Source organism: Cebus imitator, unplaced genomic scaffold (assembly GCF_001604975.1).
Source record: "Cebus imitator isolate Cc_AM_T3 unplaced genomic scaffold, Cebus_imitator-1.0 Scaffold347, whole genome shotgun sequence".
In the NCBI taxonomy this organism is placed as follows: Eukaryota; Metazoa; Chordata; class Mammalia; order Primates; family Cebidae; genus Cebus; species Cebus imitator.
In genome coordinates this window covers 1,705,591-1,731,794 of record NW_016107662.1, presented here as the reverse complement: position 1 = coordinate 1,731,794, position 26,204 = coordinate 1,705,591, and the positions used below count along the sequence as shown (strand labels likewise).

At 36.7% G+C, this 26,204-nt stretch overlaps 1 protein-coding gene across 5 annotated transcripts in view; it reads right to left on the bottom strand.

Annotated features, from left to right (window-relative positions):
- The window catches only part of NEK7 (NIMA related kinase 7), a 150,384-nt gene that overhangs the window by 87,295 nt on the left and 36,885 nt on the right, over window positions 1–26,204 (bottom strand). Inside the window, exon 1 of one of the 5 annotated variants that reach the window (XM_017506070.2) lies at window positions 12,062–12,081. The exons of the other annotated variants lie outside the window; for them this stretch is intronic. The gene's annotated coding sequence lies outside the window, so the exon portion shown is untranslated. Of the gene's footprint in view, window positions 1–12,061; window positions 12,082–26,204 lie in introns of those variants that run through there. 5 annotated transcript variants of the gene reach the window in all.

Sequence of the window (26,204 nt, the reverse complement as noted above, 5' to 3'; positions counted from 1 at the left end):
GTCTTGAAAGTCTCAAATCAATTAGTTCTTTAACATCTAAAGCTTTTTAATGTGATTGAAAAAAGGTTCTCTTAAGCATATTATGGTAACCCCAAATCTTTTAAGTACTACAAATATTTTCACATATATCCAGAAACTTAATACACATTAAAGCAAAACAATCATCTTATGCTATTTTTGTGTTTAGTCACATATTTCATGGAAAATAAAAGAACAAAATTAGGAATCTGAATATCAGACACAAACACTAATTAAATAACGAAACCATTTAGTTTTAAGACATCAGATCTGCTTGCCAGTGGACTGAATTTTCACAATTCATGTGACCCTGATAAGAAAACTATTAAACAAAGCACAATATACTGTATATATTATAAATAATACAGTCCTCAATGACACTATGCTAGATAAATACCTTCATTTAAAAACTGAAATAACATTACAAGGTTCCCTAAATAAAAATGCCTTTCCTAGTTCCTCCTCTGATATTTAATAAGTTAAATATATTTTCTAAAGCTAAAATCCTTAGATAATTATCAGCAAATTAAATCATGCTAAGTATATACTTTTTCCTGAATATCATTTGAATTGAAAAACTAGAGCTAACATGTTTACCATAGCTAAAATCTTAAAACAACAAGCTTTAATCTACATCTGTAGACATCTTCAGTGAATTTCTTGAGAATTTATTTTGCTGAAATTGATCTAAAATAAACCAATATATATTTCCAAATATTAATCTGATTATTGGCCCATTACATAGTATTAAAACACATTTAATAGAAAGGTTTTTTTATTTAATGACGCTTAAAAATATGTTTTTAAGAAAAATCACTGGTGCATTTTACCTGTGATAATTTTTGTCAAAAAAACTTAGCCTTTAGACAGAAAAAAAAAATTTAATTGTATTAAAGAACATAAAACTAAAGAAAAATACTTCATTCTATAATAAAAAGTACTTAAGAAAGATTTAAAGACTAGTCAATCTCATCATCTTTCAAATTCAACTTTTAACTTAAAATGTAAAGTAAATTTAATTTAACCAAGAATATCTATAGATTCTATTTATTTAAATGGACTTCCTCTTTATGTTTCCAAATATTATTTAAATAGACTTCCTCTTTATGCTTCCAACTAGTGATTCCGTGTGATAAAAGTTTCCTTAAAATGGATCACTGACACAGTATGAAATCTTACATATCAAACTATTTGCATACCAATTTAAAGAGATATTTCAAATAGAACTTCAGAAGTTTTAGTTTTCTGATTTCTTCAGAATTCTAAAGAGTTGAAGCACATTAATCCTAACTTATTTAATAGTTTCCTTTTTTTGAAATAAAGTGCTTTTTCAATCTTCAAGGTTATTCATAAACTCTTCAATATTCCTTCTAGTTATATGTACCATTTAAATATCCTGAGAATATTAATAAGACAATTCATTGATTACAACTACAGCTCAAAAATAACAAAAAGAGAGGATCAATCATATTTAAATAGCAACACTACTCCCATCCAAAAGAAAATTATTGACTGAGCAGTATGTACATGTGATACCTAAAAAATGAAAGGGTATCACGGAAACTTTACAGTGACTGATACTTGGCAGAGTCTGAACACTCAAATCCAGAACTAATATTTTTCTTGGCCCCAAGCCTCCATTCAGCAGAAATATTCCTGACCTATCTTTTCCGCCTGCATTTAACTGAGTCATCCAGTACTTCCCATAATCAAGCAAATGACATGTCTATATCAGACAACCCAAAAAATTAAGTGCTTAGAGTTGACAGTTCATTCTTACACTTCTATGTTATAATGAGTGAGTTTTTAAGAACTACCAGGGTAACTATCAGATCTCTGAAGAGAATGATGAATGTCTGCAGTATCTCAGTCTCAACATTTATAAACACATTAAACTAGCCTAGTACCAATCTTGGTGTCTAAAGCCCTTCTTCACTTAAAGGAATTAGGGTTCTTTGAAGAAATGATTGGTTCCAGGGCCCAGGCTGAGAAAGTACAAGCTGAGCCTGTAATATTTTGTTGTGCCAAAGACAAGGTAGTACTCAAAGAACAATGCGGGTTCTTTTGAGTGGGTTTTTGACATGTACAAAAGACATAAAAGCCAGCTTGAATGGGTTCCCACCAGCCACATTTGGCACAATTTGAGAGTAACAAATTATAATCCATCCATTGAATAAAATAAGAACCCATGAGTTCATAACAATACAAATTAATAAATAGTGAAATGGGGGAATCTACTTCTTACAAAAGAATGCCACCTAATAAAGAAAGAACAATGGGATATAAAAATCAATATTTGCCAGTCATCACAGAAATAACTGATCCAGGTAAGAATCTTCTATAGATGATCAGTACAGCAAAGTTTATACAGTGTCCCACAGTATTTCCAACCGCCCTGACAAAAAAAATATAAATGAAAAACACATTAATTACAAAGGGGAAAATGAGTGATTTCATAGTAGAGAGCCTGGCAGACATCACATTAGCCAAATAATCAAAAGTTAACATCACCAGTAATAGAACATGCAGATATGTGCCTCCAAACACAATGCACTTAGCAGAAAACATCACCTCTGTGATGTTCATGCCAAAAATGTAAACCCTGAATTGTTTCAACTTATTTTAATTGACAAAAATTCTATATATTTATTGCGTACAATAATGATGTTTTAAAGTGTGTGTACCGTGGTGAAGTCTGAGACTTTAATGTACCTGCCACTGGAGTAGTGTACATTGTGCCCAAAAAGTACTTTTTCATCCCTCACATCCCTCCTACCCTTCCCCATTCTGAGTCTCCAATGTCCATTAGCCCACTCTGTGTGTGTGTGTGTATATATATACACACACACACACACACACACATTTTAATATATGAATTATATATATAAACTAATATTAATTATATATATTTACATGAAATATATACACATAAATATACAGATATATATAAAACATATATATATATATATATATATACACACACACACACACACAAACACCACATTTTCTTTATCCATTCATCAGTTGAGGGGCATTTAGGTTGATTCCATTTCTTCCCAATTGTGAACTGTGCTATAATAAACATACACGTGCAAGTTCTTTTTGATACAGTGACTTTTCCTTTGGGTAGACACCCATCAGTGGAATTACTAGATCAAACATTTACTTTGAGTTTTGAGATATTTCCACACCATTCTCCGTAGAGATGGTACTAATTTACATTTCCACCAGCAGTGTATAAGTGTTCGTTTTTCACCATATCCATGCCAGTATATATTGCTTTTTGACTTTTTAAATAATAGCTATTCTGGCTGGGGTAAGGTGGTATCTCATTGTGGGTTTAATTTGCATTTCCCTGATGGTAAGTGATGTTGAGCATTTCCTCATATTTGTTGGCCACTTGTATATCTTCTTTGGAGAAATGTCTATTCACGTTTTTTGGCCAAAAAACATTAATTGGATTTTTTTTCTTACTGATTTGAGTTCTTTGTATATTCTGCATATCAGTCCTTTGTTGATTCATAATTTGTAATATTTTCTCCCATTCTATAGGTTGTCTATTTATTCTTATGATTATTTCTTTTGCTGTGTAGAAGCTTTTTAATTTAATTTGGTCTCATTTATTTATTTTTTGTTGCATTTGTTTTTGGGGTCTTCATCATAAATTCTTTGCCTAGGTCACTGTCCAGAAGAGTTTTTTCCTAGGTTTTCTTCTAGAAGTTTTATTGTTTAAGGTCTTAGATTTAAATCTTTAATCCATTTTGAGCTAACTTTTGTAATATGGTGAGAGACAGGGATCCAGTTTCATTCTTCTATGTGTGGCTATCCAATTTTCCCAGCACGATTTATCAAATAGGGTGTCCGTTTCCCAGTTTATGCTTTTGTATTCTTTGTTGAAGATCAATTAGTGTCTGGCTTTACTTTGGGGTTCTCTATTCTGTCCATTGGTCTTTGCATCTACTTTTATACCAGTTTGGATTACTATAGCCTTGCAGTATGATTTGAAGTCAGGTAACGTAATGTTTCCAGACTTACACTTTTTGCTTAAGACTGCTTTAGCTATTTGGGCTCTTTCTTGGTTCCATATAAATGTGAGGATTGTTCTTCCTAATTCTGTAAAAATGATACTGGTATTCTGATAGGATTTGCATTGAATCTGTAGATTGCTTTGGGCAGTATAGTCATTTTCACAATATTGATTTTCCAATCCCTGAGCATGGGATGTATTTCCATTTGTTTTATTCATTTCAGCAGTGTTTTGTAGTTCTCCTTGTAGAACTCTTTCACCTACTTGGTTAAGAATATTCCTAGACTTGGGGCTTTTTTTTTTTTCTCTTCTCATAGCTATTGTAAAAGGGATTGTGTTCTGGATTTGATTATTAGCCTGTTCATTGTTGGTGTACAGCCATGTTACTGATTTATTTACATTGATTTGCAACCTGATACTTAATTCATTTATCAGATCTAGAAGTCTTTTGGAAGAGTCTTTAGAGTTTTCTAGGTATACAATTACATCATCAGCACAGAGATAGTTTGGCTTCCTCTTTTCCAATTTGGATGTCCTTTACTTCCATCTCTTGCCTGATAGCTCTGGCTAAGTCTTCAAGTACAATGTTGAACGAAAGTGGTAAAAGTAGGCACTGTTATCTTGTTCCAGTTCGTAGAGGGAATGCTTTCAACTCCGTCCCATTCAGTATGATGTTGGATGTGGGTTTGTCATATACGGCTTTTATTACTTCGAGGTATGTTTCTTTATCAAGGATTTTATCAAAAGCATTTTATCAAATGCTTTTTCTGCATTTACTGAGATGATTATGTGGTTTTGTTTTCAATTCTGTTCACGTGTCAATCACATTTATTGACTTGTATATGCTGAACCAGCCCTGTGCAACCCACTTGATCATGCTGAATTTTTATTTCTTTTGTTGTGCTGTTGAGTTTGGTTTGCTAACACTTTGTTGAGGATTTTTGAATCTGTATTTTACATATATTGGTCTGCAGTTTACTTTTTCAGTTATGTCCTTTCCTGGCTTTGATATCAGGGTGATACTGGCTTCACAGAATGAGTTAAGGAGGATTGCCTCCTTCTCAATCTTTAGAAACAGTTTCAGTAGAATTGGTACTAATTCTTCTTTGAATATCTGGTAGAATTTGGCTGCGAATCTATCTGGCTTATTTTTCTTGGCAGCTGTTTTTTGTTTCTTTAATGACTGATTCAGTCTCACTGTTTGTGATTGGTTTGTTCGGAATTTCTATTTCTTCTTGATTCAATCTAGGAGAGTTGTATTTTTTCAAAACTTTATCGCTTTCATCTAGGTTTTCTATTTTGTGCACATAAATGTGTTCATAGTGTCAAATGATCTTTTGTATTTCTGTGCTATTGACTGTAATATCTCCAGTTTCACTTTTAATTGAGCTTATTTGGATCTTTTCTCTTCTTTTCCTGGTTAATCTAGCTAATGGTCTATTGATTTTATCTTTTCAAAAAACAGCTTTTGTTTCATTGATCTTTTGTATTTTTTTTTTGTTCCAATTTCATTTCGTTTCTGCCCTGATCTTTGTTATTTCTCTTCTTCTATTAGCTTAGCTTTGGTTTGTTCTTGTTTCTCTAAGAAGAAGGTGTGGCATTAGGTTGTCAATTTGTGATCTTTCAGACTTTTTGATGTAGGCATTTAGCGCAATAAAATTTCCTCTTAATACTGTTATTGCTGTATCCTGGAGATTTTGATAACTTGTGCCACTGTTATCATTCATTCAGAAAAGTTGTGTAATTTCCATCTTGATCTCATGGTTAACCCAAAAATCATTCAGAAGCAGATTGTTTAATTTCCATGTATTTGTACAGTTTTGATGGTTCCTTCTGGTATTGATTTCTAGTTTTATTTCACTGCGGTCTGAGAATATACTTGATGTGATTTCTGTTTTTATAAATTTATTGAGACTCATTTTGTTGCCTATCACATGATCTACATTGGAGAATGCATTATACCTTGTGCTGATGAGAAGAATGTATATTCTACAGTTCTTGGGTAGAATGTTCTGTGAATATCTGTTAGGTTCATTTGTTCTACAGTGCAGGTTCATTTGGTCTAGAATGCAGTTTAAGTCCAGTGTTTCCTTGTTGAATTTCTGCTTCAGTGATCTGTCTAGCACTGTCAGTGGGGTGTTAAAGTCACCACTATTGTTGTGTTGCTATCTCTTTTCTTAAATCTAGTGGTAATTGCTGGCCTTCTGAATCTGGGAACTCCAGAGTAGGGTACATATATACTTAGAATTGTTATATCTTCTGGTTGAATCGATTCTTTCATAATCCTATAATGATCTTCATCTTTTTTACTGTTACTGTTTTAAAGACTTTTTAATCTGATATAAGAATAGCTACTCCTTCTCACTTTGGGTTTCCATCTGTATGAAATATCTTTTTCCACTCCTTTACCTTAAGTCCATAAGAATCCTTACGTGTTAGGTGTGTCTCCTGAAAACAATAGTTATTTGGCTTTTGATTTTTTTATCCATTCTGCCAATCTGTATCTTTTAAGTAAGAGGTGTCCAATCTTTTGGTTCACTTAGGCCACGATGGAAGAAGAAGAATTTTTTGGGGCCATACATATACTAACACTAATGATAGTTGATGAGGAAAATAAAAATAAATAAAATAAGATCATGAAAATATCTTATAATATTTTAAGAAAGTTTAAGAATTTGTGCTGGGCTGCATTCAAAGCCATCCTGGGCTGCATGTTGTGCACAGGACGTGGACTAGACAGGTTTGTTTTATGTGGAGTATTTAAACCATTTCCGTTTAATATTAATATTGAGATGTGAGGTACTGTTCCAGTTATCACGTTGTTACCTAGTGAGTTTGTTTTCTTCATTGTGTTATGGTTTTATAAACCTTGTGAATTCCATGCTTTCAGGGGTTTCTATTCTTATGGGTGTCAACCTTTTCTTTCAAGACTTAGAATTCTGTTTAGAATTTCTTGTATGGCGGGTCTAGTACCTAGTACTGACAAATTCCTTCAGCAATGCTTGTCTGACAAAGACTATTTCTCCTTCATTTATAAAAACTAGTTTTGCTCAATACAAAATTCTTGGTTGTCGCTTATTCTTTTTAAGGAGACTAAAGATATGACCCCAGTCCCTTCTGGCTTGTAACATTTCTACTGAGAACTCTGCTGTTCATCTGATAGGGTTTCCTTTGTAGGTTACCTAATGCTTTTGTCTCACCATTGTAAGAATTCTTTCCTTCACATTGACTTTAGATAGCCTAATGACTACATGCCTTGGTGATATCCTTCTTATAAGTTTCCCAGGAGTTCTTTGAGCTTCTTGTATTTGGATGTCTAAATCTCTAATAAGGCCAAGAAAGTTTTCCTCAATTATTCCCTCAAATAGGTTTTCCAAACATTATTTTTCCTACTCCTTCAGAAATACTTATAATTCTTAGGTTTGGCCATTTTACATAATCCCATATTTCTTGGAGACTTTGTTCATTTCTTTTAATTCTTTGTCCTTTATTTTTGTCTGATTGGGTTAATTCAAAAGCCTTGTCTTCAAGCTCTGAAATTCTTTTTTCTACTTGGTCTATTGTTACAACTTTCTACTGCATTTTGTAGTTCCCTAAATATGTCTGTCTTTTCCAGAAGTTCTGATTAATTTTTCATTAAAATATCCATCTTTTAGAACATTTTTCATCCATATCCAGAATTGTTTTTAAAACTTATGTTGGTTTGCATCTCTCTCTTGTATCTTGAGTAACTTAATAATCAACGTTTTGAATTCTTTGCCTGGTATTTCAAAGATTTCACCTTGATTTGCATCAACTGCTGGAGAGTTACTGTGATCTTTTAGAAGTGTCATAGAACCCTAATTTTTCATATTGCCAGAATTATTTTTCAGGTTCCTTCTCATTTGGGTAAATTATTTTTATATTTAATTTTTATTTAACTGGGTTACATTCCCCCCTTCAAGATGTGGCTTTATTGTCATCTAGCTTCAGCTCTGGGGCTTTCAGTGGCAAAGACTCTCTATGAGTTTCTTGGTTACAGAGAATCTTTGTGCAAGATGCCGCCTTTCTCAGACGCTGGTTGTAGTAGCAATGTACTGGTTATGAGTAGTTTCACTGACTCCTGTGGGGCTGGAATAGCAGAGGTCTCATGAAGCTTATCTCATTCCCCAGTGGTGTGTACTTTTTAAAATTTCTCTCTCCAGTATTTTGTTCTCCAGGTTGAACAGTTCAGGCTTCAGGCTAGTAGGACATACCCATGGGTAAAACTGGCCATAGCTAAAGCAGGTGATAAATGCAATATCCCAATGGTGGGCAGAGGTCCTACCCTTGACAGAGGTGGCTGGGGAAGTGCTCGGTGAAATCCACTGACGTCTTTCAGGAAGAAAGAAGGAAGCCACCACAGCTTTCCTTCCAGGCCAGCAGGAAAGCGATCCACCTCCCAGTAACACTCCTCACCCAGTGTCCTCGCTTTTGAGATCAGACAGGCACCTCTTTTCATCTGCAGGAATGCTTATGCTCCATGTAGAGTGGGGTCGTGACTCTACCTCTCATGCAAGTGTGAACAAGGAGAGTGCTCCTCCTCTGAGGATAGAGTAACCGTGAAATATTCCAGGAAGGCTGTCTACAGATGCACCCACGCTGAGCTCCTGTGGGAGAAGCCCCAGCTGTTTCTGCAGTGGTAGGTAAAGGGGAGAATAAGCCCCATTCTCCAAGACCCTTCACAAGCACAAGGGCCACCTGACTGTTGGGGTAAAGCCATACACTTTCCCCAGTGAGCCCAGCACTGCATCTGTGCCTCTGCTGAAACTTTCCACAACTGCAAAGTTCAAAAGCTCAAGGCCTGCAGTCCAGTTTCTTTGGTCCCACGGTGTCCTCCCTTAATGTGGTACACTCCCCCTTCCCTTAGGATTAGTAGTCCCTAAAGGCCAGACTACTGCACATGACTCTGGGTCTAGCCATCAAGTGATGCTGTCACACTCCAGACAGGTGCTATGGAATGTCTGCAAAAAATCCAGACATGTGACCTGTCTTCTAGTCTCCCAGCAGCAGGTACCACACCACCTCTGATGGGGGTGGGAGGGGAGACGTAGACATGGAGATTTCCTTGATTATAAATCCCCTTTGTGTGTTGGCTTTGTCGAATACCAGCTGTAGCAGTAACATCTTGGGCATGTAGAGAGACTTAAGATCTCCTGGTTAGCCAGAGTGATTCAAGCAATGATAGCTGAGGACACGCAAATGCTTTCTTCTTCCTAAGTGCTGTGTTTTTGTGCCTGCAGATGTTGACATAGACAGCCGCGAGGTGGCGCTTATGAAAGAGGATCAGCTGTAGTGGTAACAGCAGATTTTTTGCTTGCCTTACTTTACCATGGGGTGGCACTCTGGTATTTCAGGCAATGGGCAGGGCCATGGAGCTCCCAAATGTCCCTGTCCACTGTGTCATGCTACAAGGGCAGGTAGAGGAACAAAGCCAGGTGTGGGCTGGGTCAGGCAAGTCCATGCTCTGGCTTCCCACATGCAGGCACAAGCAGTGGCCCCAGTGGGGATCAGAGGGCAGTTCCCTGGCCGCTGGGGTAATGTTCATGGGAGGAGTACAGCTGCCTCTGCTGCACAAAAGAATCCGCATTGGGAGTGGAGATTAGCAGGTGGCAGTAAGCCCCACTCTGCTCCCCTGTACCTGGCAAGGCAGGTCTCACACCCGCAGTGTTTTGCTAACAGCAGCCAGCTGAATTCCAGGCAGCCTGTGCGCAGAACACAAAACTGCCCCAGGCCATATATGCCCTTTGGCTTTCAGGCAGTGACTCTCCTGATCCACCACCAGTGAGGCGGGGCATCCAGCTCCTGCTCCTATGGCTATAACACACCTTTCATTCGCTCATCAGTTACAGCCAATGAAGTTCAGCCTCACACAAATCTCAGTTGGTAGGTTCTCTCAACCTGTGAACAGAGTCTGAGTTAGTTGGCAGAATTCCGTAAGGTCCCCTGTGAGACAGAATCAAGAATGGCTTCCCTCCTCCCCTGCTGGAATCTGGGAATGCACACAAGGCACATCTGGATGTCACTCATTCTCATATACTCCCCACTGCTCAGTACATCAGCTCCAGCGCCGGGCAGGGTTAAGGCCTTCCCCTATGGCCTGGATTGTTCCGTTCCCCTGCAGGAGTGTGTGTAACAGTCTGGAGACAGTTTTCTATTCAGTGCATGGTGTAGAGTGCTGTCTACTGTCCACTGCTCCTTTCAAAGGGTCTCTGGTTTCTTTCAGTTTTTCTGTTAAGTTCCTACGTTGCTTCTTGGAAAAAAGTTCACAGCATGAATTTTTACACACGATTTTCTCTTTCCAAGTGGAAAAGGCATGCTAATGATCAATCCACCGTCTTGTAAAAAAACTGCATTTCTTTCCATTAGAACTGTATTATTAATGCCAGAAAATATAACCTTTTTTCAAATTCTTCAATCACTGTTCTAATTCAATAACCTTTTTTACACGTTCTTGATTCTTGTGTTAACACTCTCTCCTAAAAATATTATACTATTTTAGTACCATAAATCCCTAAAATGTTAAAACACCTCAAAATAATGAAAAGTAAGCACATGTGTACACACATGTCACAAATCAGAATGACCCATTTGAAATGGCCCGAGATCCCAAGAAGATTTAAAACTATGTAATCTGTGAGTGTAATCAATGGAAAAGAGATCTGTGTATAGGATTTTCATATCTCATTCTTTTGTAACAATGATAACTACAGTATTCTTCATCTGATACATAATTTCCTATAATAATAAGGCTCTGGAATCTGCTTCCTGCCACTCACTGCTAAAAGTTTTTTAAAAGTATTCTCAACAAAGAAGCTAAAAATGATAATCCAGATATAAAATAACAAAATCACAGAACTGGAAAAGAATTAGAAAACCTAATCCTACTTTAATTTTAACTCCACGGTTCATAAAGTAATTTTGTCTTAACTTCCTTAATAAACTAATTGGCACAAAAAACACATATTGGAAATAATCATAAAGCATGTGGAATAACACTCATGAAGAAATACAAATTTAAGGGACGAGGACATATAATACATCTGATAACCTATCAAAATAATAAATACTATAAAAGTATATGTAATGACTACATAGATGTATAACCTTTCCAGAAAAATATGACAATAAATATCAAGAATTTTTCATATACTTTACCAGTACTCTTAATCCAACAATTCTCTTCTAAAAAACTTAATCAGTGACTGAATTTGGGATTACATATAAGAATGTACACATTATAAAAGCATTTATCGTTTTAAAAAACTGGATATGTCTAACATCATGAGAATGGCTAAATTATAACAAATACATAAAATAGAACACTAGATTGAAAATGTTTATTAAAATTTTTAGGCCAGGTGCAGTGGCATACTCCTACAACTCAGCACTTTAGGAGCCCAAAGGGGGGAAATTTTGCGGGCCAGGAGTTCAAGACCTGCCTTGGCAACATAGCAAGACCCCCATCTCTACAGACACACAAGAAACAGCTGGGCATGGTGACATGTACCTGCAATCCTAGCTGCTCAGGAGGCTGAGGCAGGAGGATCACATGAGTCCAGGAGTTTAAAGTTATGGTAAGCTATGATAACACCACTGTGCTCCAGCCTAAGTGACAGAGTGGGACCCTGTCTCTAAAAAAATTAAAATAGGCTGGATGAGGTGGTTCACACCTGTAATCCTAGAACCTTGGGAGGCCCAGGCAGGCGGACTGCCTGAGCTCAGGAGTTCAAGACCAGCCTGGGCAACAAGATGAAACTCCGTCTCTACTAAAGTACAACAAATTAGCCAGGTATGGTGGTGGGTGCCTGTGGTCCCAGCTATTAGGGAGGCTGACACATGAGAATTGTTTGAACCCAGGATGCTGAGGTTGCAGTGAGTCGAGATCATGCCACTGCACTCTAGCCTGGGTGAGAGAGCAAGACTCAATCTCCAAATATATATATATATATATATATATATATATATATATATTAGACCTGGCATGGTAGCTCATACCTGTAATCCCAGCACTTTGGGAGGGCAAGGCAGGAGGATCGCTTGAGCCTAGGAATTCAGTACCAGCATGGGCAACACAGCAAGACTCCTTCTTTGTTATTAAAAAAAAAGAGAGAGAGAGAGAAAGTAAAAGAAAGAAAGAAAAAGAAAATATTTTCGTGATATTTTTAAATGTATGAAACATAATGTGAAATGAAAAAGACTCAAAAAAAATTTCCATGTTATATGTACTCAAAGGATACTATTTTTGTCATTATCAAAATTACATTTAGTTAATTATGTAGCTATCTGTTGAAGCTATCTACCTTGCCAAAATATAAGCCAAATAAGGTTAGGAAATTCTTTTATGTATCACTTTATCCCTACAGTGCTTGGCACAGGAATAAACATAAAGTAAATAAATATTTTCTTTATTATTATATGAATTTGTAATATGTTAAATGAAAAACATCACTTTGCATAATAAAATGTACAAAATTATCTTAACACTGTTTTTAAGAAAAGCACATTTGTATGTGTGTATGAGCATAAAAAACAGTATTGGCAATCTTTGCTTTTATAGTGGCAAAATAATTCAGACAACTCTCCTTCTGAGGATAGTTTTACCAAAAAATATATATATGCATACATATATAAACATACATATATGTCATACATGTGTATATTACGTGTGTATACATATATGTGTGCATATATACATGTGTGTGTGTGTGTGTGTGTGTGTGTGTGTGTGTGCAGCTGCTTTAATGCATCACCAGAGCTAAGGAAATAGAAACGAGTTAGAAGTCCAGAGTATCTGAGGGCTGAAAGAAGTCAAGAGAAGCAAGCCAGCATCTAAGCATGTTTTTTCCACTGATTGTTATACTGACAGTGGAAATACAGTTGAGATGCTAAGAGGCTGCAGGGTATTTCTTTCAGTCTCTTGGAAACAGAGAAAGAGAAACTGTATTAATATTATCTCTACTTCATTTTTATTTTTCATTAGCTGTAGTCTAGAGTTCAACAAAGGACTACCAGGAACAATTCCACGATTTGGCCAAGGACCTCAAAAGCCCTAAACATAATAAACAAGCCTTCTCACAGCATTAAATCATCTCAAATACTAAAAGCATTTTAATTGACAAAAGCTGTATATATTTATCATACAAACATATACTGAAATATGCACACACTGTGCAATTAGCTCAATCAAGCTAATTAACAAGTACATTTCCAGTCTGGGCAACAGAGGGAGACAGTCTCTACAAAAATAACAATAAAAATAATTAGCCGGGCGTGGTAGCAGGTGCTGTGGCCTCAGCTCCTCAGGAGGCTGAGATGAGAGGACTGCCTGAGCTTGGGAGGTTCAGGTTGCAGCACCAATCGTACCACTGCATTCCAGACTGGGTGACAGGGCAAGACCCTGTTGCAAAATAAACAAACACATTATACTTCATACATTTATTCAAACCTTAAAATTAAAATAGTATCTGATAGCTACAGCCCCCAGCTACCTAGACAAAAATATAAAAATTCTCTGAAAGAAAATAATAATATCTTAGGCTCCAGATTATTTGTACAAACACTTTTGCACATATAATACGCAATACATTATAAAAAATTGCCAGGCACTCAAGCAAGTAAGCCTACATGAACAAAAAACAGCAAAGAGAATTGGAAGAATCAAAATGACCTTAGATAGAAGGTTAAAGATATAGGAAGAAATGTTAAAGAGGTAACAGGGCAAATTTAATTATCTACATGAAACCACAGATAAAAGTGATTGTAGTGTTAGAAATGTATCTAAAATTGAAATACATGACAACCAACAGATAAATAGATAAATGAAGTATGAATTATTATCTTTCATTTTATTTTTCAGTCTATGTACCTTGTTTAACATTTATTTTTAGAACTTTTTAAACTAAGGTATAACTTATATACAATTAAACTGTCATTTTTAGTGTATAATTCCTACAAGTTTAACAAACTCAGTAATGAAATCATCCGCTAGAATCAAAATATAGAAAAGCCCATACAAGTCCCGTGTCCTTTCAGTGTCAAATCCTCCTCCAATCCTTGACAACCACTAATCTTACAGGATTAAGGACACTAATTCTGTCCTTACAGTTTTAACTTTTCTACAATGTCATATAAATGAAGCCATTTGAATGTGGCTTCTTTCACTTAGCATGGTGCATTTGAGATTCAACAAGGTTATACAGCTGGTTCATGTTTATGGCTGAGTAGTACTCCACTGAATGGACGTATCTCCATATTTATTCTCCAACTGAGGGGCACCTGCATTGTTTCCAGTTCAGGAAAATTATGAATAAAGCCATTATGAACATTTGTAAACAGGTCCACACATAAGTTTTCAATACACTCTGATAAATATCTAGAAATCAAACTTCTGGGTAGCACTAGATTTAATAAATTAAGGATAAATGTAAAATAGAAGATCTTTATTTGGTATAACAAGAAATAAAACATAGAGAATCAAAGTATCTCAGACTGGCCTGAATTATCACATATCTTCTGTGTGGTCTCAGCAATGTTCCTATCACTCATTATGTTACTGACTACTACTCTAATAAGGTTAACAAAAATACTGGATATCACATTTGCCTACTGAATTTGTATTTTCATTAATTCATCAAGTGAGAAGGAAGAAAAAAGTAAAAGGATTTCTAATAAAAATTGTGACAAACTGAGAAATGTAATGAACCTTTCAATTCTTTGGAAAAGCAGACATTACCTTCCCCTGACTATTCACTGAATTAGAATGGACTTAAAATGAAATCTTTAATTGTATGCTGAAAACATATAAATGCCCTATTTTCATCAGAAAATGAAGCCCACTAGGAAGACGGTTGTTTATAAACTCCTATTCCTATTTCCATAAAATGCCTATGGATATTAACTAATAAACAGAAATGGAATACTGAAAAAAGGATAACAAATAACTACAGAAATGTTAAACTGTTAAATACAAACTTTTTGATATACAATAATTTATGTAGAAAATTTTTTCAAGGTACTGAAATGAGAAAAAATTCATAGCACTTGTCTGTTTCTTTAAATCTTTTTGGAGCTATTGCTGTATTTCAGACAATTCCATAAAACATCTGATCATTTCCCATTAGAGCAATATACTGAGACAGAAAGATTCTACATTAGAATGCAGGCATATGTCCACTAAAATATCATTTTAAAGTTGTTTCACACCTACGGCATCACTGAAAAGTAATAAAATAAATGTTGAGATAATGAGGATTAATGTTTTTTATTTTGGTTCTTGCTGACACCTGCTGGTCCAATTTTATCTTCTTCCTTACTATACATTGCTACATTAAGGGTTTTAAATATTCAACTGAAGTTACGATTTTTTTAGCTTCAACTGCAAAAGTCAATAGGCCATATTAACAGAACTCAAAAATACAAAAACATTGATGTCTTTAAAAATATTAACCAAGGTACTACTTTTATTTAAGCAAACCCCAAATCCTATACTGATGAAATACGACAATAAATGATGTATATCATCCTTACTGAATCCTTAAAATTTCCCTTTCTTCTTTCCCTCCTCTTTCCTCCTAAACCCAGTGTAACACAATGGAAGAGAAGAGGTACTGTCCTCTTTCTAAAAACTTCTGTTTCATATTCCTAACATTAAAAAAAACAAACAAACAAAAAAAAACAAAAAAAAAAAACACTTTATAAACTGACTTTAAAAGGAAAAAAAGCTAGAGCCAACTGCCTTTCTACAGATCTTTTTAACGGTTCCTACTCTCTGTAGCTTTGCAAACCTAGTAAGAAATAGACTCTATATACCATCATTAAATAGGCAAAAGGATTAACTCAAATCTGAGACTATACCTTAGGATGTGTATGAAAAAGTGGGGAAGAAAAAGTGTGTGCAGTGGGTGCCGTGAGTAAATACTTTTCATTTATTAATTCATTTATTAATTACACATTAGATCAGTTTCTCCCAGAGCAAATACAGTTATTTAAACCTAATTATTTCTGGCAAAATAATCCTGAGTGCATACTGTAAACAAGTAGTTCACATCCCTGCTTGGCTATCAGAATCATCCATCAAGATTTTTTTGTTTTCAATATAGCTGATTGTGCCACCCAACACCTTCACCCCTGATTATGATTAGATAAGTCTGAAGTAGGGCCTACATTTCTGTATTTCAAAATAGAAAGGTACAGGGATGATTATCATGCAAAGTTACGTTTTAGACTGACACAGTATTTTCATTTAATAGCTAGTGGAGGTTCATGCTATTTTCAGTTTAGTTCTTTGCATCCAGATGTATCACTGCAGCTGAAAATGATGAGCACTTGGCAATGCCTGCCAAAACTGCCACTGTTTTTGGCCCCACTAATGAAGCTGTTTTAGACTCAGGCAAAGACTGTGAAAGCAGCAGTTCATGCTCAGTGCCTTTCTGAGTCTAAACTGGATCCAAACAAAAATAAGCAATGGGGTTTTTATTCAAAGACATTGAATTATGACTCAGTGGAAGCAGGAGAAGAAGGAAGGGAGGAAGGGCAGCAGCACCAGTAGCAGGGCCTTGGACTATTCTTGGGGCATTTCAGTTGTTGTTAATATTGTTATTATTATACATTATGTTTTAAAAGAAAAAGGGAAATTGGGAGGGAGCACAAACCTCTTAGGCACATACCATGTCTCTTGAATATCTCCCCATTCCTTTTTTAAAACAGATCTCAAGTTAAATATTACTTTCAAATCAATATGAAACGTGTTTTGCTCCTCAAAATGCAATGTTTGGAATAGTTATTTCACCCAATATCTGTAAATAAAAATACCTAAGTTTCATTTTTTAAATAACAAACATAGATTTAACCTATTGAACTTTAAGAACAAAAAATTAAACATCTTAATATATACCAGTTTAGGAGATGTGACAACATTACAGCACAGCAAAAAATAAGTGTTATGACTTGCTCTCATATTTATTTTTGTATTATTCTTTTGTATCAGAGTCTTACTCTGTTGCAAGGGCTGGAGTGCAGTGGCATAATCACAGCTTGCCACAGCCTCTAACTCCTGGGCTTAAGAAATCCGCCTGCTCCAGCCTCCCAAGTAACTGGGATCACAGGCATCCAGCAACATGCCCAGCTAATTTCTAAAACAAATTTTTTGCAAGACAGCATCTATCGCTATGTTGCCCAGGCTGGTCTCAAACTCCCGGCCTCAAGTCATCCTTCCATGTCGGCCTCCCAAAGTGCTGACATATGGGCATGAGCCACTGCAACTGGCCACTGTCATCTCTAAAATTCTCCATCGTATCCTCAAAATACAAGACTACTACTTTCCTAAAGAAGGATCTATGAAAAATATTTTATAAAAGAAAACAGGAAGGAAGGAAAGAAACCAATAAAACCCCAACAAACTCAACCTGTCACTTTCTAGGCCACAGGTCAAACCAAAGCCTCTTTTTCTGAGCTCTCATTATTAGCAGTCCCTGCATTAGATGCGGGGGGTGAGGTTCATTCTTCCATTAGTTCTATTATTGCTGTCATGACTGCTCCTGCTTTTACTGATTAGGAAGTGTTTTCAAACACATGATGTTACTTCTCAGAGTCCTCACTGGATGAAAAGGGGCTTTATCCTCCAAAATTCAGTAAAACGCCAAAAGAAGCGGTAGAAAGGCGTTTTCCCACTGTATTACTGTTTCCACTTTTTTTCTCCAGCCTTCCCATCCCTGACCCTAGAGTCATTTGGGATAAGGGAGAGTTACATGGTTTGGCTGTGTCCCCATCCAAATCTCATCTTGAATTGTAGCTCCCATAATTCCCATGTGCTGTGAGAGGGACCCAGTGGGAGATTCCCCCATGTTGTTCTCATGGTATTGAATATGTCTCACAAGATCTGAATATTTTATAAAGGGTTTCCCGTTTGGCTTAGCTCTCATTCTCTCTTATCTGCTGCCAAGTAAGACATGCCTTTCCACCATGATTGTGAGGCCTTCCCAGCCACGTGGAACTGTGATTCCCTTAGCCATCTTTTTCAGAACAGACTAATACAGAGAGATTCTGGAAAAAGCAGCACCAGCATAGCCACTGTGATTTCTGGTAGCACTCTGCAATGGAACTGGAAGAAAAAACGTGGAAGCAGAACACGACCTGCCTGAGAGGCTGTGCATACATTACACAGTTGCTACAATCATCTGCTTCTACCCAAAAATAACACCTTCCACAGTAATGAGTTTCCACACAGGACTTTGCGCAAGTTACTCAATGACTGACGGGATTGCTAAAGTGAGGAAAGCGTCAAATCAGCCCTCTCCAGTCCTCCTTCTCAACAAAGGCTGGGTCACATTTTTTTTTTTTTTTCATATTCCTGACAACACCTACAACGGCACTAAAACATTAATATGATGATTGATGCCTGTGAACATTTAAATCCTAAGCCAGTGTAACTAACGTGGATCTCCAGCGTTGCTGGGGCTACGTCTGAGTTATTTCTGGTTTGGAAATAGACGTGGCTGAAGTACCTCTGACTTTTTAGGTACAGCCAAAAAGAGTCAGCAGACTAGATGCCCTGAGATGAATGACTGTAATAAGCTGTCCTAAGACCTGAAACTTTAGCTTGGTGCTAAATCCAAACTACAGTGCTCTTTGTGATTGCCACACAGTTTATTAAAAGCCTTTGCTGAAAAAAGGGTTCCCCAATTCTCAAACCAATCTCAATATATGCTATATTTTTTAATAAAGCTTGACTGTGACCTTCAAGTGTTTCTTGTTTATGGTCACTATGTGGGAAGACATGCCTCCTACTCTATACTTACAAATCTCTGGTGCAAACACCCCAAGTGTGCCTTGGCGTCACATGGATTTTCCTAAAACACTATCAACAGGGTAAGGCTCCAGAAAGAGAAGAAAATGGGAGCAGAAAAGCAATTTTTCAAATTATATAAGGACAAAAGGAAAGAAGAGAGAGAAGACATATTCCTTAAGCTACAACCAATTCCTTAGAATATTAATGATGAATTCTATAAAAAGAACTGAATCACTTTAGTTTGCTATCTAAAGCAGGAATCAGCAACCTTTGTGTAAAGGGTCAGAGAGGAAGTATTTTAAGCTCCACAGGCATCAAACGCTCTCTGTTCCAACTGTTCAACTCTACTGGCAAAACAGCCATAAAAATATATAAAGGGACAGAAGTGACTATGTGCCAATAATACTTTATTTACAAAAACTGGCACAGAACACAAAATTGTATACGTTAAAAAAACACTATATACTCCTGGGTTTTCAAATGAAATTAATAAAACAATTCTAAGAGACAGAACAGAATCCAGACCTATTCAGTGTATCCCAAAATAAAACTCAAATACTTTGCGGCCATCCTAACCATTGTATAAATTTAGATATGACCTATGGAGTAAATTCTGGTGGGACTCATTAATTTATGCATCTGTTATACCCTTGTCACCACAACACACAAAAACAGCACCTGCTTCCACCTTTAAAAAAAAAGTAGAAATTAAGAAATTATATACAATGAAAACATACTCCACACATTATACACCACAAGAATCACTCTCCACCTAAAATCCTCAACAAGCCAACATGAATAAACACATAATCTCCAGAGAGAGGGCACCCATTAAATCTATAATATCCCAAATAATCCAAGAAACCAAAGCAAAAGCACTGCTAACAGGATAAAAAGCAAAGCCAAGATTCTGGCAGACTCAGTGCTAGGGACACAAAACCGGAGTACAGAAAGCACCAAAGGGCTGGGCATGGTGGCTTATGCCTGTAATCCCAACACTGTGAGAGGCCAAGATGGGTGGATCACCTGAGGTCGGTTTGAGGCCAGCCTGGCCAATGTGGTGAAACCCCGTTTCTACTAAAAATACAAAAAGTAGTCGTGTGTGGTGGCACGTGTCTGTAGTCCAAGCTACTCAGGCGGCCAAGGCAGGAGAGAATCACTTGAACCTGGGAGGCAGAGGTTGCAGTGCGCCAAGATCATGCCACTGCACTCCAGCCTGGGCAACAGAGCAAGACACCATCTCCAAAAACAAACAAAAAAAAGGCACCAAAGAGCAGAGGTTTGTGTAAAAACCCTCATCGTTTAGTGAAGGCCTCTGAAGACAGATCAGCCTCCACTTTAAAGGGGATACACTCATAATAAAACATATTAAGTCTTCTCTGGAGATGGTGGCACCAATTATAGCCTCAACAAGTTTTTATACACAACATCTGGTATGCAATAAAAAAGAAAATTAAGAAAGTTGGCCAATAAATCAGATACAGAAATCAAAATAAGGAGAACAACAGAAATAGGTCCATACATGAACCAGATTTTAGTATAATCATAAACTAAAGTAACTATGACTAATATGTTATATAAATTAGATGAAAATATAATTTCTCAGAAATCTGAAATCTATAGTAGTAAATGCACTGTCCACAAAACAATAGACATCCCAATTAAAGATTGGTTTTAATAGGTCAAAGATGCATTGAAATCTCTAGAGTGTTCACCAGCAGAAGAATGAATGAATGCACAAAGAGCAGGGTAATGGTGCAAGAGGTAGCAAAAATTTTTAAATAATTTTAAAAGGAGAGCAAGAAAGAAGGCAAAATAGGACAAAGAGCAGCTGGAACAATAGAAAACAAATAAGATGATACATTTAAATCTAAATATATTAGTATGACACTGAATGAACAAAAAGCTCCAACTGAAAAAAATTATCCAACTAGATTTTTTTTAATTCTAAGTCGTCTGTAAGACGTGTCTTACATATTAGAACATAGAAAGACTTTATTAAAAGATGAAAACGAAACACTATGTGAACACTGGCCAAAAGAAGGCTGATATAAGTCTACTTATATTAGACAAAGTAGCTTTCAAGACCAAAAGAATTAGAAATAAAGAGGAATATTTCATAAAAATAATAGATACATGCCAGTAAGACATAACGATCCTATATTTGAATAACATAACCAGAATACATAAAGTAAAAACTAATAGTACTAAATGGAGATAAAAACAATTCCATAATCGAGTTCAAAGTTTTAAAACAACTCTTCCAGAAGCAAACAGAACAAGCTGTGTGTGTGTGTGTGTGTGTGTGTGTGTGTGTGCACGCGTGCGCATGTGTGTGTATAAAAAGTAGTATCGTATAGAGAGGAGTTAAACCACACAATTAACTAATTAATTAAAGTGCACACTAGAGAAGAAAGAAAATCTGAAAATCACTATCTAAGCATCTGCAGTGGTTACTAAGGTGTGTTGTGTAGATCACCTCCAGGACTAAGGCATTCATTCCTCCAAGCTGCAGGGAGTGATGGCTCACACCTGTGTCTCTCTAAGCAGTTTTATCCAATGACTGGTCAATGTGAAGGGTCAAAGGTCTACACCACTTCCTGAAGGGCTATTCTAACTCCAGAATGCCCCCAGTGGATTGGCTGAAACTTCTACTGCAACCATACTGCAGTTCAGGTTCTTCTACCCAGTCTTGCTTCCTTCATGGTACTCCTCCCGAAAGCATTATGCAATAAACACAATATATGCAGATCTCCATCTCAGAATCTGTTTCCTGGAGAATTCAGCTAAATGACAGCTGCTACTAGAAGTGGTCCAGGAAACAGACTCAAAGATGGCAATTTGCAGCTCCATCACTGGCTGGCAATGAGGAGTCCCATTACCAATGGCAGGTGAAGTATGGATACCCCCTCGCATAAGCAGTAGTTCAATTATTAAAACTTTCACCAATCACAAGTGGTACAGGATGCCAACTGAAGGACACTTATTGGGAGGTGAAATATCTCAGCCATCTGAAAGGCTGACAGGAAGTGGTAATTATAAGGACTACAAAGTCAGCTTTTGCTGGGGGCTACCGACAAATTGTGGGGAGAGGAAATTAAAAGCTGAGAATGATTTCAGGTGATATGTGAAAGGTTAGAAAGCCTCTATAGAGAACAGAAAGAGATTCTCATCTTCCTCACAGACAGAAAGCATAAAGAACTGAGAATCGGGCTGAATACTTAATTGGCAATAGATTGCCAAAAAAGCCTGAATATCTAATATTGAATACTCAATCCTGGCAGATCTGCTATTCCAAACACAGGATCCTGACTGGGAAGAATCAAGACTGAGACATTACATAGGGACAAGTGGGTCAACAGTCTTGAAAACCTTGAAACCCCAAATCACCTTAAACTCTCTGGGCCTGCAGAAGAGGCCCACTCCTCCTTCACCTGAAGATAATACAGACGCTTCCACTTCGTAGGACACACAGGCCCCATCAGGATTTATCCCTTCCTGGCCACCAGACTAATAACCAGGATCAAAGGAAGGAAGCCCAAGGAAAGCTTCCACACTGCTGGTAATGTCCTACATAGTCACCTAGGGGGTGGTCACACGGGGGGTTCCTTCTAAAAATTTACTGAGCTACATGCTTAAATATGTACTGTACTATTTTTATTTGTTGAACTTCAATAAATAGTGTTTTTTTTTGTAAAAAGCAATTACATTAAATCCACATTTTCAAAGAAAAGTGCTTTATTAAGAAATTTTACAGTATCTTGTCATATTGGTATTCACATATATTAATATCTTTGTCTACCTTTGTCACTGTATCAACATAGTACCAAAGACCACACCAGTAAAAAAAACTATTCTTTATTAGAAATGTTAACTGTCAAAAAACTAATGAAACTTCAGTATTATACAGTAAGTGACTAATATAACAAATATAATTACATTGTAGAAATTTATATTTGTGCATAGCTTGAACACTAAAGTAGATATCATTTATATACTACTATGTGCCAAGCTCTGGACCAAGTGCCTTATATGCAATACTCATGTAATTCTCATAATAATCTCCATGTAATTATTCACCAAACAAATACATCTGCCAGGCCTTGTGTTAGATGCTAGAGCTTCAGTGGGACACAAAAAGTTCAAGTCCCACCCCCAGTGGTTCTATTACTATACACAAAAGAAGAGTGAGGCTTATTCAGGTTACCAGTGGCACTCATGGTCACTGTGGCAGACTCTGTAGACTGACCAATGCCACATCCGTTCCCAACCTTTTCCTTGCATACCTCTAACTCAGTCACTAAAAAGCTACTTACTCTTCTCCCAGCCAGTCTTTCAGCTCGTCTTGACCACGTAACCTAGATTTGGCCAAAGACACAAGCAAAAGTCTCTTGTCCTGATAAGAGCTGCCTTGGCCCTTCCCTCCTTTCTCCCAGCCCACCTTGTGGATATGATGTCTCAAGCTGCAGCAGCCAGGTTTTTTTGTGTGTATGAGAAAAAGGGCAAAGAATTATAGAAATTCCAGCCCTAGCATCACTGAACATTACTATCATTACTGTCACTGAAAAAGATTTTTCATTATGTGAAAAATAAACCCCTTTGTAGTTGTGCCACTGTTGTTACTTAAAGCTAAATGCATTCCTAACAGATATGTCACACAGCTAGCAAGTGGGGAACCAAGATTTAAACTTAAATCCAGCTCTTGACAAAGCATCAAACTGGAAAACTTTTCTACAAACATTTACTTCAAACTGTAAATAATATATTTTCCACAAATAAATGCTTATTCCAAAGCCAGACAGATACTTTATAGAAACATCAAGAAGTCACCTGAGACCTCTGTTCTAGTGCATTTTTTACGTGGTTGTGGCACTAAGTAAGCCTGTGATGGCCTTTCCGAACTTTCAAACACAGCTTCGTAGACATTGGTCTATAAGCAACAATGCCCTTTGAGCTTCTCAGAAGCATTAAGCTTTAGAATTAACAACACTAAACTTTCTAATTTTCCTAGAATATAGGAATGGATAAGGGTCTTACTCACTTTCAATTAACAAATTAACTTTAATCATCATATTAAAACAAAAATCTGAGAAGGAAAATTTCTTCTGATAGCAGGAACAATAACAAAGGCATATTTATAGATAACTTTTCATTAAAAGAAATATCTCAGATCACTGGAAGAAAATTACTTATCTTCCTTAAATATAAATAAATGTCTATTTATTAAATTTTAATATAAATCATCATACATTTAAAAATATTAGTGCATATTCGGGTTAAATTTCTTTTTGAGACTGTCACTCAGTCACCCAGGCTGGAGTGTAGTGGCGTGAACTCGGCTCACTGCAACTTCCACTTCCCAGGTTCAAGTGATTCTCCTGCCTTAGCCTCCCAAGTTGCTGGGATTACAGATATGCACCACCATGCCCAGCTAATTTTTGTATATGCGTTTTAGTAGACATGGGGTTTCAGCATGTTGGCCAGGCTGGTCTCGAACTCCTGACCTCAGGTGATCTGCCCACCTCGGCCTCCCAAAGTGCTGGGATTACAGGCGTGAGCCACCGTGTCCAGCCCATATTCAGGTTAAATTTCAAAATCAGATTAATTTGACTTGATCTAAAAAGTCAACCTTTGCTCCCTATTTACATTTAACAATCAACTCAAGCCAATGGGGAGTATATGGTTAAATGGGTAATTTTCTAGAATCCTCTAGAATGAGCATCCATAATACATTTCTTTTAAATCATGTGTACCTGACAACACAGTATGTATACTCTTGTGGAGAGTCAAGGGTTGATCCCACAAACACATTTCAAATGCTTCAGCTGTGGTAGGCCCTAGGAGAAGTTGACAACTCCCTGCTTTTTCAGTCTACTGAAAGGTATTTACACGTCAATTATTGTAAATATATGCCCAAGTGCCCTAGCAATACAGGCTTTTTAAAAAATAAAATAGAAATACAGATGGTGACAAGCCAAAAAAACTTCCCACTAAACCTTCCCCCAAAACCTTCTTTTGTCTCCCCCATTCTTCCCACTGCTCTCCACCATCAATATCAATATCAAATATCAATATATTCATCTCACACCAGTTAGAATGGCTATTATCAAAAAGTCAAAAAATAACAGGTGCTGGCGAGGTTGTGGAGAAAAAGTAACATGTATACACTGTTGGTGGGAGTGTAAATTAGTGCAACGACTGTGGAAAATTGTGACAATTCCTTAAAAACCTAAAAACAAAAATACCATACAACCCAGCAATCCCATTACTGGTTATCTACCCAAAGGAATATAAATTGTTCTATCATAAAGACACATGCATCTATATGTTCACTGCAGCACTATGCACAACAGCAAAGATACAGAATCACCTAAATGCCCATTATTGGTAGACTGGATAAGGAAAATGTGGTACATATACACCCTGGAATACCATCTAGCCATAAAAAAGAACGAGGTCATGTCCTTTGTGGGAATATGGATGGAGTTGGAGGCCACTGACCTTAGAAAACTGATTCAGAAACAGACGGGACCAAATACCACATGTTCTCCTCTATAAGTGGGACCTAAATGAGGAAATAACAGACACTGGGGCCTATTGGAGAGTGGAGAGTGGGAGGGAGGGAGAAAATCAGAAAACATAATGGGTACTAGGTTTAATACCCAGTGACAAAATATATGTATACAATAAACTCCCACATAACAAGTTTACCTATATAAGAAACCTGCCATGTACCCCAAACTTAAAAAAAAGAAAATCCAAAAAGCTAGAAATTCCAGAAGACAAAAAAAATAAATAAATCTAATTTAAAAATAAAAACTATAGTCTTCATCTCAAGTTCAACCTCTCCCCTAAACATCTCCATCTGGATTTCCAATAAACTTCATAAAACTCAGTATCCAGACATGATTTTGTATCTTGTGACTTTGCTGAAGTTGCCTATCAGCTTAAGAAGCTTCTGGGCTGAGACTATGGGGTTTTCTAGACATAGGATCATGCCATCTGCAAACGAAGATAATTCGACTTCCTCTCTTTCTGTTTGAATACACTTTATTTCCTTCACTTGCCTGACTGCCCTGGCCAGAACTTCCAATAAGATGCTGAACAGGAGTAGTGAGAGAGGGTATCCTTGTCTTGTGCAGGTTTTCAGGTGAAACGCTTAAGCTTTTGGCTGTCATATGTGGCTTTTTTGTCATATATGGCTTTAGCACATATGGCTCTTATTCTGAGGGATGTTCCCTCACTACCTAGTTTATTGAGTTTTTAATATGAAGAGATGTTGAAGTTTATTGAAGGCCTTTTCTGCATCTATTGAGATAATTATGTGGTTTTTGTCTTTAGTTCTGTTTATGT